Source organism: Corvus brachyrhynchos, unplaced genomic scaffold (assembly GCF_000691975.1).
Source record: "Corvus brachyrhynchos isolate BGI_N302 unplaced genomic scaffold, ASM69197v1 scaffold32, whole genome shotgun sequence".
In the NCBI taxonomy this organism is placed as follows: domain Eukaryota; kingdom Metazoa; phylum Chordata; class Aves; order Passeriformes; family Corvidae; genus Corvus; species Corvus brachyrhynchos.
In genome coordinates this window covers 7,713,247-7,733,885 of record NW_008237919.1, presented here as the reverse complement: position 1 = coordinate 7,733,885, position 20,639 = coordinate 7,713,247, and the positions used below count along the sequence as shown (strand labels likewise).

Genomic DNA, 20,639 nt, shown 5'->3' with positions numbered 1-20,639 from the left:
TGCAGAGTTAGCAGAAGATATGCAGCAGAACTGGGAGTTACATGCTTGAAACTATTGAATCAGTTTCGCTTCAGACACACTTTGAATTTTCATTTCTTGTTTTGTTTTCTCTTTCAAACACAGAAAATTTAGCCTTCCCAGAGAAGGGTCCAGTCTTAAACTAGATATCTACCTCCTGAAAACAGGAGGTAAAGAAAAATAGGAAATTGGAGTAGGAAATAATAAGAAGTGTCCAATGTTTAGATTCACTTGGTATTTGGTCCATCTAAGGAACTAATTATTGATGGTCATATGAGATGAAACACAGAATGTATGAACTTTGTAACAGATTCTAAGATTTCCTGGGTGAATAGGCTCTTCAGCCCTTTCCTTAAAATTCAGCCATTCTTGTTATTCCTGTGGACATAAAAGAGAAAAGAGAAAGTCAGACTGTAATGGATTATTTAGACACACAGCTGGGAGTGAGTGACATGTTTCTAATTCTGCCTGATAGGCACGATAAGGCCTGATAGGCATGATAAGCACGATAGGCAACTGGAGAGCCAGCTGAGATGTGCTTAAATTCTCACAGAATCATGGAATAAGCTGAGTCGGAAGGGACCAACAAGGATCATCAAGTCCAACACCTGGTGCTACACAGCACCATGCCCAAGAGTTCAGTGGAACTCACCGCCTATTTAAAAGGTAGTGGAATGCTCCTGTTCTGCACAGAAGGAGCATCAGCAGGATAAAACACAAATTTACAGACAGAGACTACTCAAGAGAGCTACATCTCCAAAACTGAGCATTACATCGAGCACACGTAGATACTGGAAAGCAGCCTATTGTTCTGTCTCTAGACACAGTAAGAACTGGGAAGAGTAACCCTGGTCTTGATCAATATGTAAAGATTCAAAAAATGTGAAGATAAATCAGATCTTGATAAGATGTATTTCATAATTGTTTGGGAACAAGAAATACCAAGGCCAGCAGATCAGGTATGTATGTTTTGGTTGTGGTTTTGGGTGATTGGGGGGGAGGTGCATGTTTTGTTTTGGATTTTGTGTTTCTTTTAAAAAGCTCCTATACTGTAGGACAAAAATCCTTAGAGATATAAAAATATATTTCCAAGACATCATTAATAGAAGAGGTAATGTATCAGCAGATTATGAAACAGAGAAGAGACTGGAACACAAGTAATAAAAATAGTCCTGCCATGCTCAAAAAATACCTCTCAATATTAATTTAGGTAGATCGGTGGCATTTAGTATTCTAGGAAGTTCAGTAGCTAGATTTCACTGGGAGGAGATGGTCACAAAGTATTTGTCCAACTATGGCAAAAAAAATCATCCCCTAGCTATTGAAGAGGAGATTTTGTGGCAAAAATATATGTGTTTGATATTCTGTATTTATTGAGAATTTTTTTTCTTTAAAAAGTAGTTTGTTTGGCTTGGAGAACTGTGGCTTTGCTGGCTTACATTTGGACTTAGCTCTGTACCTGAAGTACAATCCCAAATAATATAAATAGTTGAAGCTGTTCAGGTTATTAATGTATAACACAGAGGATAGTATAAGGTAGGATGAAATTATATAGGAACATAACTAGACACTGGTAAGTTCTGAAATCAGTTCATGTAGCAGATTTAAAATACAACAACAAATAAAAGACTAAAGAAAGCATATAATAAAGTAAGCATATAATTAAGAAGTGTCTTGTGGGATGTGTCAATATGATAGAAGTGATTCCTTGACCTATAGAAATAAAATTATGTACAAAAATTTGTGAAAAGATATGTTTTGGGGAAAGTTTTTGCCTATTCACTTGCTTTCTTAAGGGCCTTTCTTAATAAGCAAAATTCAGAACAGGGAACAGATACCATCAAAACAAGGAGTTTGACATTCTTACACAATTCCAGCAGAAGACAACTGTCCTGACATTCAAGCACAGTTAGTGCCAGACAAAGCTGTCACCTGATGCTTGTAAGCAGGGCCTCGGGAGCACACTTGCACAGAGGCAGAATGATCACTTGAGACTCGAGCATAGGTTTCCAAACCATGGACTGACTGAGCAGTGGTGTGCAAAAGCAGAAAAAGGATGTCTAGTTTTACTGCATGCAAGGAAGGATATATGTTGCTTTTTTTTCCTGAGGGAGACCAGGTTTGATAGAAAAAGTTCATGAGTTTTGAAAGATGACTGCAAAAAATAAGTTTAAAAAGGCTTCTGAATTTTAGAAACTTTCAGTTTCAGTTGTATGATTTACAAGCAGAGATGGAAGAGGAAAAGACTTTGTGGGAACAGGAAGCTTGTTCTAAGCTTGGGATAGAAATGAAGTAGGAAGACATTCAGGTCCCATACTGGAGCTGGGTGAGCCTGTTCAGAAAAAATTCTTCACGAGGTGTGACCTCTCTCAGAGGATATGATCCGTCACTGCAGAAGCCACAACATAAAATCAAACTGCCAAAGATAGTGATGGTAATTAATATCTTGCCCTTATAACAACGTTGAAGATCTTTCTGACACATATTATACTGTGTTTAAGAACAACAGACTTCATCCTGTGTTGATTTCTGGTTGCAATTTTCTACATATGGTAGTGCCAGAAACACAAATGTTAAACACAAACTTAGGTCAGCTAAGTCTGTGGTTAAGTTACAGAGTAGTATCCTTGAATCTGATCCTTTCACCTGTTCCAGTGTTGTTCAAGTGAAATCAGAAATCAGATCATTAAACTCTTTAGCCAAAAGTAGCGCTGCTGTATGCTGTTGTAAATACCGTAAGAGATTGGGTGTGGAGTGCTGTATAGATATATATGCATATATATGGAGGGAGGATAAAGCTAGGCCCAATATATAATTTTTTTTAACAACATAGAACTGGTTTTATGTGTATGTTATTGAAATTCAAATAAAACATAAGAATATGGGCAAAAACACAGGAATCTTTGAGGAATTTTGCCTTATTCTGGGGATGTGGTAGGTAAGCAAAAACAACTGTGTAAAGAATAGAAAACATTTTCAGAGCCTTCATCAAGAGAAGACAGGAAAGAGGTGGATCCTGTGTGCCTGTCTTCTAAAAAAGAAAAAGCTGGATACCAAAAAGGATCAGAGGAGGTTCTGAGCAACAAGACACAGAGGAAATATATAGTAGTGTGCACTGTCTCTTTGTACAGGGTTGTTGAAGGGCAAGTAATGTGTAACTTAGTGTTGTGAGGCAGCACCTCTGGAACATTCTTGTAAAACTGGTTTGACGTCTGTACACAAGGAGAGCCAATATGGACATAAGGACAAATGTAGACCTTTCCTCTTCCTCTTCAGATCTTAGAAAAATATTTGTAGCTTGCTTCATAAATAACAGAGGTTTGCCTTAGAAATTAGTCCAGGACAGAAGTCTCATTACCTGCAGTAAAGCTGCACGTTCAGGGCTGATTCCTGGATCTGTGAAGGCCAAAGAAAGTTGTTGTGTCCACTGCAGCTTCTGCCCTTCTAGCATGGCCTGGTTTTCTGTCAGGGAAACCCAGGTGTGGCTGGTCTGTGACAAGATCCTTTCTTGGATATGTACTGGGGAAAATGCTAACTCTGAGTGATCAATGGCACACACCATCCCTTCAGGGCCAGTGCTTGCTCAGGGACATTAACAGAGTTAGAGACATTAACACCTAACAACATTACTTTCCCCTGGAGGCTGCCCAGTTTCTGACTGTTTAGTCTAATACTTACTTTTTGGTCCAGCTCTAATGAACCTAATCTGACAGCACCTAAATTATTTCTTCTGTTTCATTACCAAATGTACTCTTCTCAGCTCAGCAGCTCCATTCCCTGAAGCCCTGCTAATCACCAGTCCTTTTCTCCTTGTTTTGTTTATTTCACTTAGGATATTTTTCAATCCTGTTTTCTTCTCTACAAGATCTGTACCACAATTTGCTCTATCATCCATTTATTTGTTCCCATTTTTCCTTGATGAGCCTAGGATTTGGATCTTGTCTCCTCTTTTAGGTCAATGCTTAGACTTCACCTCCCTATTTCTTGCAGGCTGGAGAAGCAGGGTGTACCACAGACAGCCTGTGAAGAGACAGATACCCTCTTATTTTTTCCAGTTCTAGCATCTGTGCAATCCCACTCCTACTTTCCTGATGGTGAAAATTGCTAAATGAAAAATCTGACTTTCCATTTAGTGACTCCGTATCTTTAGTTTACATTTAGGTTATATGAGCCCATTGCTGAGCCCATGACTCACTGCAGAAGCTGTGAAAGAACATATGGTCTAGAAGCACTCTGAAGATATGAGGGGACTGAGCACAGTAAACTGCTCCACAGATCTGGTGCCTGCCCTGGTTGGTCTGAAGCTGTAATAAATTCAAATGTGCGAATCTTTGTTTCCTCAAGTTATTATTAAGCTTCTATAGGTGCTGTCAGGCCCCTGGGAGCACTAAGAGGTCTCAGATACCCTATCCAACCTCAGCTAGGGCCCTTCACCCTCGCCCTGCCCGGGACTCTGATTTAAGCTTGGGCTGGCAATCTGGATTTAAGGTATGACATAATAGCGCCTGTGTTAAGACCTTCTTCTGGCCTTGTCTCCTGGCTGGATTCCCTATACAGACTCCAGCCCTAGTTCCTCACTTGCTTTGTCTGTGACTGTCAGCAACCCTATATAGAGCAGAGCAACCACTGGGAGCAATATCACTTGTGACTTCTCAGCCCTGAGGGAGCAGCTATCCATTGCTGAGCCCTGACACCCATGTGACTAGTCTGAAGGTCAAAAGGAAAAGGCATATATCAAATGCGAGTGTTAAAACAGAGCAATGATACTAAAAGAGTACAGAATTATCTCAATTTATCCTTTCTTCTGGCAGAGCTTCCCAGTGTGCAGCTCCATGGCAGCTTTAACATCACGAGGAAGTTATTTATGGAAGGCACTGTAGGTGGGAAAAAGAAAATTCCATCCGTTCGAAGAGCTGGCTGCTAATGCAGTTACTCAGAATGCTAGATATCTCTGGTAGGTGTTTGTCTTCATGGCAGATTTCTGTTTAATGTTGTACTACTTCCTGTGGTGCACTGACTCTCTCAGCCCTGCACTTTACTTTATTGACCTTGATTATGCACCCTTTTTGTGGGTAATAAGTGCAGGCTTCAAAAAAACCTACATCATTGTACTTCTTAATTCCCTAGCCAGTTCAAGATCCTTTCTCTCACAGAAAGTGTTTGAGATTAGTATGAGACTTGGGTTTGCCTGAAAAACTAATGAAGCATTTGTACCTTTGGCTTGTGGGTCTTTTATTTAATTTCAATCCTTCCTCACAGCTTGGATCATGGAGCTGGAGCCAAGGGAGCAAGTGGGCATGCCTTCAAATTGTAATTTGCCTTCAGCTTTTCCTGGCTCATGAATGCAGTCCCTGAGTGTCACTGCTGAAGTGCTCCTATTCATGCTGTGTCTAACTGAGCCCTTATGGCATACTGGTATAGGCACCTCTCTTTGTTTAGAAATGTGAACACTATAGTTTTGTACAAAAGCTATTACACTGGGTAACTCTGGATTGTCTGAGGGGCTGGATGTTGTCATATCTAAAGAACTTTTCTTCCTTCTGGTTGCAAAACTTCCATTCAGCACACTTCTTACTCTTTCTGATTCTTGTAATCTTCCTCTCTTCCATCATCATTGTTTTGCCTACTTATTATGGGTAGGAGGCTACTACTATATTTATAAATGATGAATTTTCAAAGAAGAGAAGTTTTGGATTTTTTCTGTGATTTCTTCTATGGTTTACCTCATTTGCTGTTTATATCATCTAATCTTTCCAATCATATTATTCTACTGCATGTCTGATCATATGACTGGATCAGTTTACAAAATTGCGATCCTCTTCTCCTTAAACACAAGAAGGGTAGTGTGCAACATTTAGTTGTCATCTAATGAATAAGGCTTTTTCTTAACACTTTATTTTTTTTCCTTTGACTTGCATTTTTTTCCCCCAAGCTTTCAAGCAGAAATAGAAGCAGCTGTTGAAGTGTAACTTCTCTTTCCACATTTTTTCTCTTTATAATTAAAGTTGGTTTGAACATTCAGTATTTATATCTGAATTTCACTCTCTAATGTGGGATTACATCTCAGTTGGAATGATCTCAGGTGGAAGATTTCACCAAGGGAGATCTCATCCCGTATAAAACATACGTGATATGTATTAGGAGGGAGTGGTGTTAGCAGATCTCAGTGAAATACTTTCAGATAGTAAGATGCATCTTTGTAATGACTGCTTATGAATGATTACACTGGGTTCCAGGGCAGCAGAAGGTTTATAAATTTGTGGAGGGGGAGTTTATTTTTTATTTTGCATTTTATTTTATTTACAATCAATAATTTACTTATAAGAATGATGAAAGAACCATTAGGCCATTACAATTAGAAATTCCAGTGATTCGCAAAGGATTCTTCCCATGTGAGTGGAGTCCTACTCGACATTCTTGCTGTCCATAGATTCAGAAGTAAGTAATTTTTGGGATAGGGATGTTGAATACTTCTGAAAACAATGATAGTTACATGAGTCTTTGCAATCTGTTGGATATGAAACTAAAATGTGCTTTCATCACTGTGGCCTATTGCAGCATCTTTAGTATGGCAGGTAGCATGGTGTAAAAGATCTCATTCACCCTCCTTCCCTTTAATTCTCTTCAACCCACTGCAGCAGATCACACAGCCTAGGAAATGATGTGGTAGTAGTGCCTCAAAGAAGAATCTCAGAAGATCTGAGGGATCGTAGCTTTTAGAGAGATTGGGAACTTCAAACTTCACTAGATTACTGGGGTAAAGCCAGTTACTAGCATTGACATCTGACCTGCCAGAAATGTGTCTATCTCAAAATATTTAACATAATTTCTCATATTTACTTTCTGAATCACCTGTTTTTTCACAGTGTATTTCCAATGGCATCTGTATCAAGTAACTGGGAAGGTTCAACCTATGAACATTAAAGATGGGTGACTACAGGATTTTATATTTGCAGAGGAGAAAGGATTTAAAATTAGTTGCCTGCATCCAGTTTCCTAGTTGCTTTTCCAATATTTATTCTCATAGCATTACCTCCTGCTATTTCAATTTACACTGCCAGTTCTGGAAATTTCTGTTTCTCTGTAAAACTCCCGTAAAGCCTGGCCCATTTCTTTGCCACGTAATTAGAGCATTTACAAAGCTGAATGTCTACTGTGGTAGTAGCTGTTCATATTTGATTTTGTCTGAATATCAGAGTCATACTGAGCAAGGTGGGAGGGTGAATGTACCCTGTGCATTTGTAATGGTTTGGAAATACAGTCATATTCTCTTTCATTTACTGAACTGGCTTTTTTTTTTCTTTTTTGGTCTGGAATGCAGAAGAGAGGCTGCTCTTCCCATAACACTCTGGAACAGCAACACAAAGTCAAAGAACTGATTTATGCCTTATTTCCACTAAGTCATGCAAATTGGAAAGCTTCAAAAGCCTTAGCAATCTGATGCAAATGGTAAGATTATTGTTGGAAGCTGATTTCCATGTGTATATACTGTATGCATGCCTTCAGACAATATACAGACCTCTATAAGCAAAAAGAAGTTGCATGCATTTATTAATGACTAAGGACAGCCTTGTTTTCAAAGGGGAAGCAAAGAAATAATTTTGCCATGAACAAGCACACGTGGAAGTAAAAAGAAGAAAAGATTAATTGATCATTTTCTGTAAGATGTATTCATGTTTTTTTGGAAAAGAATCAAAAGAACATATCTAACAAACCCTGTATACAAAATAGGATTAAAACTGACTGTGGTGATTTAGCCCCAGTGAGCAACTAAGCACCAGCAGCTGCTCAGAAGGGGGAGATAATTAGAACAGTAAAAGTGAGAAAACTTGTGGGTTGAGATAAAGACAGTTTAATAGGTAAAGCAAAAGCCATGAACACAAGCAGAGCAAAACAAGGAATTTTTCCGCCACTTCCCATGAGCAGGCAAGCGTTCATCAGGAAAGCAGGGGTCCATCATGCATAACTGTTAGTTGGAAAAACAAAGGCCATCACTCTGAACATCCCACCCTTCCTCCTTCTTTCCCCAGCTTCATATGCTGAGCATGAAACCACATGTTGTGGGACATCCCTGCAGTCTGTTGGGGTCAGCTGTCCTATCTGTCCCCTCCCAGCTTCTTGTGCACTCCCATCCCACTCGGTGGTGGAGTGAGAGGCAGGAAAGGCCTTGACCCTGTGTAAGCACTGCTCAGGAATACAAAGGCATCTGTGTTATCCACATTTTCCTGCGCAAGTCCAAAACAGCCCCATATCAGCTACTGTGAAGAAAAGTCATTCTATCACAGCTAAAACCAGCACAATGCCCTCGAAATTAATATTCAAAATACATTTTTTATTGCTGAGGGAGCTGGGGTTCTTTATGCTGGAGAAGGCTCAGAACAGACCTTATTACTCTCTCTGGTGAGTGGTGCCTTCAGTGCAGGTATCTCGGGGCGCAGCTGCAGTGGGAGCTGCAGGTTGAGTTCTGGGAGCCCGAGACAAGAGGCCATTAACTCCTGACCCTTTGCATAACAAAGGGGCTGGGGACCTGTGGCCTGACCAGGTGACCAGGCAATAGGAGACACAGCAGGAGGCGTATAAAAACCCAGAGATCACTTTGTTTGGTTGATCCTGATCTTGTTCCTTGTTCTAGCAGACCCCACACTGTTATTCTTTTCCCTGGCCCATGTATGTCATACATATAACTGTTTAAAACTCCAGCTGTCCACATACACTACACACAGTGCAATCCTTACTTTATTGTAAGAATATTGTAAAATTAGCAAAAAGCATAACTACATTGCATCACTACTCATACTACAACTAGGTTTTTATTCTGGGTTTACAGTCAGGATTAAAATGCACCTAGAAAGAAGATTGCATTTTAAGTAGGGTCATCTGTAGAATCATGGAAAAAGTAGATGTGTGTTTTGGAAAGCTACTCACTGATTCACAAAGAAAGGGGACAAGACCATTGGAGGGGTATGCAGATGCAAATCAGAAAAGGTAATTTAAGAAGACCTCAAGAGGAAGTCTTCTCTGTTCTTAGAGGCTTTGCTCGCACCACTAAATAAAACAGAATTACCTTGTGGAATCAAGCACTAGTGTGTGACTGCATGTATAATTTCTTTATTAGCACAATGACTAACTGGCAGGAGTTAGAATGAAGTAGAAATATTTCAGAAATTTGGTAGATTTGCTTCTCTCTCCTTTGGAAAGCAGAGTGTTTAAGCAGATGAATATGAACTAGAGCATAGTGGCACATGTAACTTCAGGGTTAGAAATTTGCCCCAGCCTCTTTTAGTTTCTTTTGTAGATGTAATCACAGGCCTCAGGAAGGGAACAGAGCATGGATAATCCTGTGACAGCATTGCTGTACTGAGAAATGGATAGTAAAAAGTGTAGTCATTCAAGGTAAAGTGTTGATTAAAGATCTGATTTCAAGCTTATTCTGCATTTTCAGCACTCCTATGAAATTCCATGGGGGCTTTAGAGGTGCCTTCTATGCAGACCCTAAGGAGAACAAACAGCTGCCTGCCCTTATAGTGCATCACTTCTAAATACTAATGGGATTTGCTAACAGGAGAAAAATAATTTGCACCTGTCTATGCCATCTTCAGAGCATCTGGTCAGTTTAAACCAATTTACATCAATATTCAAAAAGTGTGAATATTGATGTAATATTACACTTTGAAATTGGTCCATTCATTATTTATAATGGATGTTGCTATGTGCCAGTTTCTTTATGGACTGGCTAGAAGGAGGTTTACTTGATTCTATTGACCTACAGTAGTGTGGGAATTCTGGATTTTGCTACAAATCTGCATGAAGAACACACTTTCCCACTGAAAAAAAGCTGTTGATAATTGAATAAAATGAAAATTCTGGTTCTAAATTATTTTTTGTGCATACAGTTTTTAATTGGGACACAAAATAGTCTTGAAATATTGTATGAAGTTAAGTTTCACAAACATTCACCAGTTTAGGCATTTGGAATGAAACTTTCCATCCGAAAGACTTGTCTTAGCCTAAATTTCACTGGAAATCATCAGTAAACTGTGCATGGCCATTTTCTAGTACAAGGCTGAAGAAAACTGCATTTTCCTTTCAAGTTAAAAACAAGTAAAAGAATTGCAGTGGTGTTGCTGTCAAGCTTTAGTAACTCAATATGGAAAAGGTGACTTGACATTTGGCACCAGAGCGGGACTGCATTTTGAGTGTGCCATTTACCAGCAAGTAGCTGTGAAACCTACTGGCATAAATTGAATCTGTAGGGCAGATCAATATGCTGGATGAAAAGTCAGTGATATGTTCTATGAAGTGTGTATTATGTCCAAGAACAGAGGCTGTGTCATGGATGAGTTGCCAATCATTTCTTCAATGTTCTTGAACATCAGGAGTATGTCTAGTGATTCTTTGATGTTTGGTTTATTATTTTAAATCAGAAGGCATGTTCATCACTAAGACAGTAAAGTCAAGTGCTGAAAAATTAGGAACTCATAGGGTTTATGTTTATTTGCAGCCTTAACCAAATACATATATATTAGGAGAGTATTTTGTTTTGTGTGCTTACAGTGTTTTGTTTTGGTGGGATATTTCTTTCATTCAGTGCTCCTGGTAAGCCTGATGAATCATCAGGGTGATTCCAAACCCTAACACACAGAACCACTACTAAACTTAGAAGATAAGTAGTGACAAGACAGGGCACAGGAAGAGTACTTAATGCTGATTGCCTTAGAACTGTAGTGTGATTTTAGGCAAATCAATGAGACCATGTTTTTATAGTTGTGATCCCTGCAAGTATTTAGACTCTTAATCAAGAACAAGTCTGGGCTTGCACGGAGGCCCACAGAGATCCATGAGATCTTCAAAGCACCTTTCTGACTCCCTGAAAATTTCACAGACAAAACTGCAAACAATGAACTTGAGATTAAGTCTTGACTTACTCATTAGCTGGTTGCCTAGTTGCTTGTCCACTTTGAGCCAAGAGTAGGATACAATGCTCTGAAGGATGGAGCCCCTCAGAGGTGTCTTGTCTTAAGCGGGATCATTACGGGGATAAGTGTATTGAAATGTACTTCCAGTAGGAGACTGGCTCTGGCATTTCCCAACTCAGCAGGCCTAAATTTTGCAACTCTTGTATTTTATGAGCATTGTGCAACTGAGAAATATTGTGGAGCTTTGTAATTTAAAGGTAAAATATACTCAAGTGAAGAATTTTATAATAATTTATATTTTAGGGAACAAGGGCTTTTCCTAGTTTTTTTGCAGGTTTGCTGGGGTTGATTTTCAAAAGTAGGAGAATTATTACTTTCTTTTCTTTCACCCTTTATTTGTTTTCTCATTTAAGTTTGGGCACCATGTGGGATGTCCTTTTTCCATTTGTTTGGTTCCATTCACAGTAGGTTGTTCTGGTCCTTTCTCCTTCCAAAACTTTCTACTACTCAACGCTTGTAGTATTAATTTTCTGATTGAGTCACAGCTTCTGCTCTGCAGTGTTAAACAGTGTCATTGCAGAAGAATATCGAGAGAAGGCCAGTGAAGAGAAGGTGAAAATAGTGAAGTGGAGACAGGAGGATAAGGCAACTGGTGTCTACCACAAACTGGGTCCTTCTCAGTGTGCCTGGAAACTAATGGAACAGTGCCAGGAAGTGAAGTCCTGCAGTCTTGGGCACTCTCCCTGTTTCCCCAATAATTGTTGAGTCTGTAAAAATAAAGACTTAGCTTAAGGTGCACTGGCCTTCCTACCTGCTGACCTTGTCTCCCTTTGTGTGAACAACTGATTTGTTGCTTGCTATTTATCAGCATTTCAACAGATTCTCAAGTACTTTTTATTTTTTTCCATTACTAGTTAGAAAACTGTATGCACTGAAGCATAAGGTAAAATCTCATCTTTGGCAGTTACTTGGAGACTTTCAATAGTTCTCCTTAGTAGTTCACTATATAAGCATGATTATCCCATTAGGAAGAGCCCTGGCAGATTACAATGGCTACTGTCTCTAATTCATGCCTGCCAAGCCTGTTGACTCAGCAGCAGGTGACATTTCAATGACAGTTTGAACAAGTCTCACCATTAGGAAGCATCTTGTTGGTTCTCTCATTATAGCAACACCTGATTTCCTTCATTAGCTAGGAGACTTCTTTTTCAGTACAAATATCCAAGAACTGGCAATAACTTCAGTCCTCTGTTTACTATTAGGTTATAGAAATTGTTTAAAAGGAATTTACTGGGCAAGATATCTACAGCCAGAATACTGGTCTTTCTTTTTGTCATACCCACTCATATTCCCAGTAACCTGAGAAGGACGACATTTTCAGTTGTATTGTTAATAAAGGCTACATCTTTGCTTAGTCTTCTTTGATTTATGTAGTTCCTTGCTTTGCTTCCTGAACAGAGAAAACAATGACTAACTTTAAATTAATGGTTTGAGTTTTAATTTGAATTACTTTCTGATATGGTACATTAATTCTCATCACCAACTGCGGTGTCATAAGTCTTCAGAACCAATTGAGGTGAAGCTAGAAAATCTTACACCTTGCTGGGGTCTGGAGCTATAGCATTAAATTATTGTTTTCTACTGCTTTGCAATCTGAAGGTACTTTAATTTTCCTGCTGTCGAATGCACTAAAAGCTTTTAGTTCCTTGTAATTAAGACACATTGGTACAGCTGAGTAAATCTGTTTCTCTCTACACACTATCCAGTTCTGGACATCTTTCTGTTTCAATGCTATTCATTTGTCCCCTGTAACACTGTGGTTGATGACAGCACAATGAATCCTTGCCCATTTTTATTTGGTATAGCTGAAACCTGTGTGACCTACATTTGCCCTTAAGACAGATTTCTATACAGAGGTGGTAGAGAAGTAGTCTGAAAATGGAAGAGTTAGATTGTGTATTGTATCAAAATATTATAATTTTTTCAGAACGAGTCACTCCTACTTCACCATCTTGGCATAACTTTCAATAAAAAGCTTCGAGGAACTGTAACATGAATCAATGAATGGAGATAACTGAATTTATGTATAAACCAAAACACTGATACTTAACATCTTCTGAATCACATTTGCTCAAGCAATATATTAAAATTAGCAAAAACGTAACATGGCGAGGTTGTTTCTTTATGAATATCTTATGGTACGTGGCAATCTGGTCTAAAGTGCCTCATTATCTCTATTCATAGGATAGTTTATGAACTTGTTTACCACAGAGAATGAAGAGGTTTCTTGTAAAATTTGTCCTAATTTAGGTGAATGCTAGTGACAAAAAATTACATTATATTTACTACAAAATCCTCCTTCTTTCCTCGCAGGTTTACAAAAATGAAAGCAACTGAGAAAAGAAAATAAATTGACCTGCAGCATGCAAAAACTGCAATAAAAACCAGTTTCTGGAACACTACAGTTTTGCCAGATATTTACAGTTTAAACTTCATTGTAAGATACTCCCTGGAATGCCAATGCTCCCACAATCTCAAAAGGATCTCCTGCTTTAGACTGAGTTTTGACAAGGATACAAGCAGTATGATGCACTTGTTCAGATATCCAGGGAACTGTTTAAATTCTCAACAGTTCTCCAACTATTTAAAATACTTAATATTTTTAATAAAAAAATTCAATATGTGCCTCAGCTTTTAATTTGTGAGCATAGCATGTCATTTACATGAGGGAAACTTGAATTCTCCTAAAAGAAAATAGAAGATTTAGATAAATGTTAAATACTTTCAGTGCCACCTATTGGCTGATAAATTGTTTCAAATGAACATCAGCTTCATAACTGTGGACAAAGTACGTAGGGCTACTTATAGTAATATTTCTAATTCGTACTGAAGGTAAAACCAGCATCAGGGTCTATAATCATATTTGAAGACATTATTCCATCTCAAAGAATTTAAAGTCTAACCACTTTTTTTTCTTCACAGAAAACAACAAATCCTGGAGGATGCTTCAGACATATTGTGGTGGTATCAATGTTCTAACGCATTTAGAGAATAGGTATGGTGTTGGAAGATGTATGAAGAGGTCAGGAAGTGATTAAAACTTGTCTTTTTAGCCTGGCAATGGGGTTTTACTTGTGTGAACCTATCATCCAATCAGTTTAGCTACAGTTAACTTCTCTGTAAAATCTCAAGTCAAAGACACTCTTCACTGCATCTCAGATCCCATTTCTGGAATATACTGAATTCTGTGGCATCTCTCAGAACTTAGGCCACAGAATTAACTTGCCACATTGATAATTTCATCAGGAACATGAGGAATACCATTCAATTACATGGTTAAATGTAATCTCATGATTGTTTTCTAGAGCAAAATTTGCCATTCTGAATGAATGATGTTTATATATTTTATCATTTTTTTAAATGTGTATGTTTAATAACTCTCCGAATGATCTTGAGTTTAGGATTTTAGGTAAGCTATCTAGAGGCTCTATTTATACAAGGAAGGCTCATTTGTTACATACATAGTTATGAAGCTTGATATTTCTTTGAAGAAATGATAATTCAAGTTTATAATTATTTCTTTGTTCTAGGAATTCCACCCATAAGAATGATTTATACTTTTTTCCTCTTTATGCTGAGGTTTTTTGTTTGCCTCCCAGATAAGTTATGTCACAATAGGGAGATGGAATTATGGCTCATATTTTCAAAGAACCTAACTGCTTTGAAAACAAGGCTTGATCATAGTGCCCTGTGCCAGAAAGGGACTTAATATCCCATACAGCTCTTTGTATTTGCTGACACTTTTTTAAAGAGAGTCACCTTATCTCCTTGATAAACTAGATATTTTAAATCAGCTGCTTGGGAAAAGAGCAGAGCTACACCTATGCCCAGAGAGTCCAGCCACTACAGACTAAGAATGGTCAGTTCTGTCCTCGGAGGAGTTTCGTTAATTACCTTAGAGCTTACAGTCTGCTTAAGGTGAGCCTCTGAATTCCTTCTATAGTCAAAGACAACCTCTCCAGGTTGGCAGCTTGGAGAGAAATCCTAGTTATAGGACAATGATCCAGAACGGTAAAGTATTTTTACAAGGCGACTATCCTGTATCAGGAGCTATTCAGGGAATGCAGGTGACCTTAAATTTAACACTAAAACTTTTTAGGAGACTGACATTTTGAAATGAATCTTATCCTGACTGTCAAACGTTTTAACTTTGAACAGGTCCTTTGCGAGCATTTCCAATTGTCTCAGTTTCCTACAAAAAAAAGAAAAATTTGCCAGGTCTGTGTTACAAAACTAATCTTGGGATAAAGTTGCCAGCTGGGGGCAGACAGGACAGGACCTTTCTGGCTGAGGTCCCAGAGATCATGGAACTGGCCCTGGCTGTCGAGGTTCACCCTGCCTGGCCCAAGGACAGCCTCCACCATTGCTGTCCTCATAGTGCACTGACAGTGTCATTAATTTTGCACTGATTTAACTCATCCTTTCAGGTCTTTTCTACTCCTGGCATTAATTTTTGCTTCTCCTTTCCCCTTATGCCCTCTCGGAATCAGACTGCCCTTTTTTGGCGCTGAAGTGCAGCTAAGCAGCCTGAAGGCTGTGAACTTTTGGCCACAGACTCAGAAGCTGTGACAGAGGCTGAGTCAACAAAATGACTCAAGGCCTGAAACACATCAGAAAAAAGAAAAAATAATCTGTCCCATAGGATTTGAAATAAATTAGGTTTTTAACAAATTACAACAAATCCTTGGCCAAAGGAGAAAAATCCAAGAATGGGAGCAATGTTTTTCTTCAGGCTAACATGGTGAAAATAACATGAGCTTCAGTGCTAAACTATATCCATTGGTGAGGGAAGAATACAAAAGTGCAATATTTATTTAATGACAGAAGAAAATGTCTGACTCAGTGTTCCTCTGAAGCCCAGCTTACTACAATGGTGGTTGTACTTTAATTCCCATATCCAAACCTGAAACTATATAGGCTGAACAGAAACAACTCTCAGCTGTGGAAGATTATTTCCTGGCTAAGGGCAAAATCATATAAGGACATCTAATCTCTAATCTAATGAGTACTAGAAAATAAGTATGGAAGCTCATTTGCAATACTTCTGATGTTAGAAGCTTTTGCTTATGAGTCACAAGATTTTGGTGTTGTCATATCCAAAACAAAATTTACATTTTAACTAGTGCTCTGGATAAAACCAAATGAGGACTTGGAATGCTATTTCTTAACAGAAAAAAGCCACTCATAACTTACATAGCTTTTTTTTATAAATGTTTTGATTATTAATAGATTAATTTATTTAGCTTAATCAGTCTCTAATTTCCAAAACAGGACAATTTTTCATGTTAAATTTTTAAGCACATATACATCTGTAAATAAATTTTTTTGGAGAGTTGCCCATGGCATCATCCTCATTTTAGTACTTCCCTTTCCCAAACAAACAGAAACCATGTAAGCCCTACCTTTCAGGTGGGTTCTTTACCATTTTTCAGTGTTTATATCATTTGACTTAGAAAGTCATTCCTCCAATCCCATATTCAAATAATTTTTAACAATTTTCTAAGTGAAAAACATGTCATTACTATGATAAATCTCAACTGATGACAACACACTGCACAACTAAATTGTCACTCTAAAAAACTCTTTATTTAACAGGGTTTCTTTGGTCATGATACTTGTTCAAGTATTATGAAGTTCATAATAAATTATCTCCACATGGTATTAACCATGTTCATGTCAAAGACATAGGTCTCAAGTGTGTTGATTTAAAATTTCTACAAAAAATGTTTAGTAGAATCAGTGCCTTGAGACCACAGTAGCAGTATAACTTCAGCACTAATTTGCTGTCACCAAGACTGTATAAACATATGCACTGAGCTGCTGCTTTCTTTAGATAGCGGTTCTGGGCTGTGTCTCTGCAAAGTACTTAGGTACAGTTCACTCTTTGTTAAAGATCTCTCAAACAACCAGTGTGCTAGTTGGAAATAAAGTAATAAAAATCGAGTAAGACTTCTTTATACCCACCAAACTGCTAATTCTGTGTTCTCCCTGCAGTTCTTCACAAAGATTATTGCTACACAAATTCGGCTCAGCTTCAGTGGAATGTCAGGAGGGAAAAAGAGAGAAGTGTGGGTTTATACTGTTGAAGATTCATAACTATGGAATAACCTTGTATGAATCCTATGATTCTATGCTTTTTAGATCCAAGTTGTGTCTCCTTTTACTAAAAATGATGATTCTCAATCACAGCCACGTACTTGTTCTATATCCAGAACAGTTCTACAATGTCATAGAATCATAGAATCACTGAATGGCCTGGGTTGGAAAGGACCCAAAATTTTATCTAGTTACAACCCCCTTGCCATGGACAGTCTATCACTGTTTATTAATCAGAGAAAACTATTTTTATATTTATTCCTGAATGTTTTATAAGAGGCAAGTTGGAATTCCAAGTTTTCAGAAATTGGCAAGTGCATAAAGAGTGAACTAGACTTATTTTGAGAGGGTTCTTTTAGTTTTGTCTTTAAAAAAGTTAACTAGATTATGGGGTTTAGGTGAAAATGTTATAACTTTATTTCTGTTTTAAGTCAACTGAAACCAGTCTATTTGTTGACGAGCCAAATAATTTATTTGTTTTAGCTTAAGACATAGCAATGTTTGTAGTCCAAAATTATGTTCCCTGGATATCCTTAATGTGATGCTGTTGGTTTGTTAAGTGTATCCCAAGAAGAGATGAGAACAAGAAAAACCTTAGCTATCTTTCATAAAACAGCTAATATGACAGTTTCATGGTATCTAAAAAATGTTTACTACCATTTTAAAAGATTATGTCAGGAAAAAATTCAAATGCATGAGTGTGCTTCTGGACAGCTTGACTGTTATGTCACACAGCTGTGTCACTTACATTTTTTTGTACAGATTTATGCTGTAGAATTCCAAAATAAGCAAGATTCCAGGCCAAATGGATCCAATCTGATAATGCATTCTGAGAGTGGTACAGTTCCTTTAATTCTTGTTTAAAAAGGCTTCTCAGTCTTCTTCTGAGTACCACCAGAGTGACTAGACTCCCTGCTATTACTGAAGTGTCAGGTTGCTTAATATTTGTACCTCATGTTGTCACTAGGATAATGTACCATTTGATGTGCCCACAAGTCTTTAAAGTGGGAATTATTTGGTTATTTAAATAGTAGCTTGTTTTTCTGTGAAAGTTTAATAATGATGACTGTTCTCAAGGAAAAAAAAGAACAATCCCTAAACCCTTAGAGTGACTTAGACTAGCAGCTGGCTTAGTCAATTAGCTTACAGCATCATCTCTACTGTAATGGTGTTCTTCTGGATCTTGACTTTCTTTTATGCCTGATTCTGGACAGAAAAATGATAATGTTTGTTTTATTAATTTGTATGACACAGATTACCCATGAAAATTCTCACAAGTGATGCCTTTTTGATGGAAATAGACTCTTCTTGGGTCTTTTCTGAAATACATCTTGGTGTATTGATTTAGCAGTTGAAAAAGACGTGATAAGTCAGCAAAAGGAAAAGCAAGCCCTAGAAAATAAATAAATACATATTAAACACAAATATAATTTCTACCTGAATAGATGCATCATATTTTCAATGTCTTGCAGTGTTTTCCATATAACACTCTAACGTTGTCCTGCTATTAATTCAAAGAAACCCAATGCAAATTGCGTCAAGACAAATAGCAGTATCACTGCATAAGATCAACTTCATATAACTATGTTTTAACTGCCTTAAAGTCAAATATGTCTCAATGCTTCCCTCCACTCTGTGCTCTTTTAGAGAGCAGTTCAGCCAGAATCTGAGTGAATTGACATCTGGAAGTACCTGTCTGTCTATTTGTGTTTGCCTCTCACTTGGGGTTAGGTGAGATGGGGTTAGGTGAGCTCACCTTCTACACTCACTTCAAGGTTATTTGAATGAAGTGAGTATAGGAGAAATTAATGTACCCTCCACATTTTAATAACATATTTTATGGGTAAACACAGTTCTATCTTTTTCTGATATTAGTTATTATGTCTATTTGGTCATTACTCTCCTTAAAACCACTAACCTTTTTAATATTTCCAGTTGAAAAAAAAAAACCCTCTTATATAGTAGATGAGAACCTTATTCCATTGTAAAGGTGGAAGAAATGCACAAAAGTGCTACATATTCACATTTTTATCAAATAACCGAAAATTTTAAAAAATCTTTTCTTAATTTAATTATAGCAAAAAGATAAAATCGTATTTACTGTTCTTTTACAGCTGACAATTGAATCCCTTGTTGACTAAATTTCTCTACCTAAACAGATCCACAATGACATATTTGGGAATCAGTCTTTTATCATCCACAGTGATGGAGCTTTCACTGTGAAAGCCATGATGATTACTGAAGTACAGCTTGACTCTTCAAATTTTGCAATGTCTTGTAAAATAAAGGAAGATTTATTTTATATTTACACATATGCTTTGTAATTATTTAATCAACCAAATCAAAATTTTACAAGTAAAAAACATTTGTCATTTCATTATGCATTGTTTGAGGCTGAAAAGGCATTTGATTATCATAATTGAGTAATGGATATTAGCTACAGTGGTAATCAAAATAAACACAGAGCATTTATATAGCATCTTTTCATGGTCCTTTTCCAAATTATATAATCCATGTACAAACTGCACATGAATAAAGTGCTAAGGTTAAACAAACAAGCCTTTAATGATCAGCAATGGTGAAGTCAAGAGGTTTCTTCCAGACATATGTCTCAAAGAGTACCTTTAACTGAAAAAGTTAAACATTAGGTTTTGTCAACATTAAATATTTCTTGTCTCAGTTCTCTAGAGTCTGTAATTTTTTTTTTAAATGTTTAAAAGCTTACTTATTCACTCCCACTCTACAAGGTGTTCTACAGAATCCTTTCACATACTCAAGAGATGCTTTCCAGTGGTGTGTGATTAGTGTTAAAGTGTACTTGGCCTTGTACACAAACATGAAAGACACGATTATATCAGTCTGGAACTTTGCATTAGAAAAAGCTGGCTTCCTTATGATGGCATTTGTTACACTAGTTGCAGGTGTGCAGGTTTTTTCTCTTTTTATTTCTGATTAAATTGCAATATCAAAATGCCCCATTTAGGAATTCCATTGAAATGATCAAATATAATTTTTTATGTTCCCAAAACTTTTGTGTAAGAAGCTTCTATATTTCATGTATTTTTAAATAACAAGTAAAAGGGCTGTAATAAAGTTATTCATTCTTATTACCCAGAAACACATTTTCTGATATTCTGTAAATGCTCTGTAACAGTCCCTTCCAGTACTGTTTGAAACAGATAAAATGTTTCTTCCGTTACAGATGAGATCCTGAATCTGTTGCAGAAAGTGGGAACGTTGTGACCTTCACTTGGGCAGGCTTTTCAGATCAGGTTGTTGAATGTTTTGTCTCAAATGCAAACATCAGATACCAAGTAACTATGCTATAGAAGTAAAATTTTATGCAGGCGGAATCTTAATTGAGGGACCTGAGTAAGGTTTAATTCTAGAAATCTGGAGACTGCACAGGGAATAGTTTGAATATTCAAAGATCCAAGTACCAATGGTTTGAATATTTGTAGTATTTCAAGGTTATCATGAAACAGTATTTCTATTGCTTGTTTTGTACCACATGGTTATGACTATGGAGAAATACTTTTCACTTAGCCT

At 37.4% G+C, this 20,639-nt stretch overlaps 1 long non-coding RNA gene across 2 annotated transcripts; it reads left to right on the top strand.

Annotated features, from left to right (window-relative positions):
- Positions 1 to 895: 895 nt before the first annotated feature.
- On the top strand, positions 896 to 19,766 carry LOC108446483. 2 transcript variants are annotated; one of them, XR_001861682.1, is made up of 4 exons: positions 903 to 977; positions 4,830 to 4,972; positions 7,340 to 7,467; positions 13,308 to 19,766. It is a non-coding gene; the product is annotated as an uncharacterized LOC108446483 (long non-coding RNA). The 2 variants fall into 2 exon arrangements; XR_001861681.1 differs by lacking the exon at positions 4,830 to 4,972 and having other exon boundaries at positions 896 to 977.
- The last annotated feature ends 873 nt before the right edge of the window (positions 19,767 to 20,639 follow it).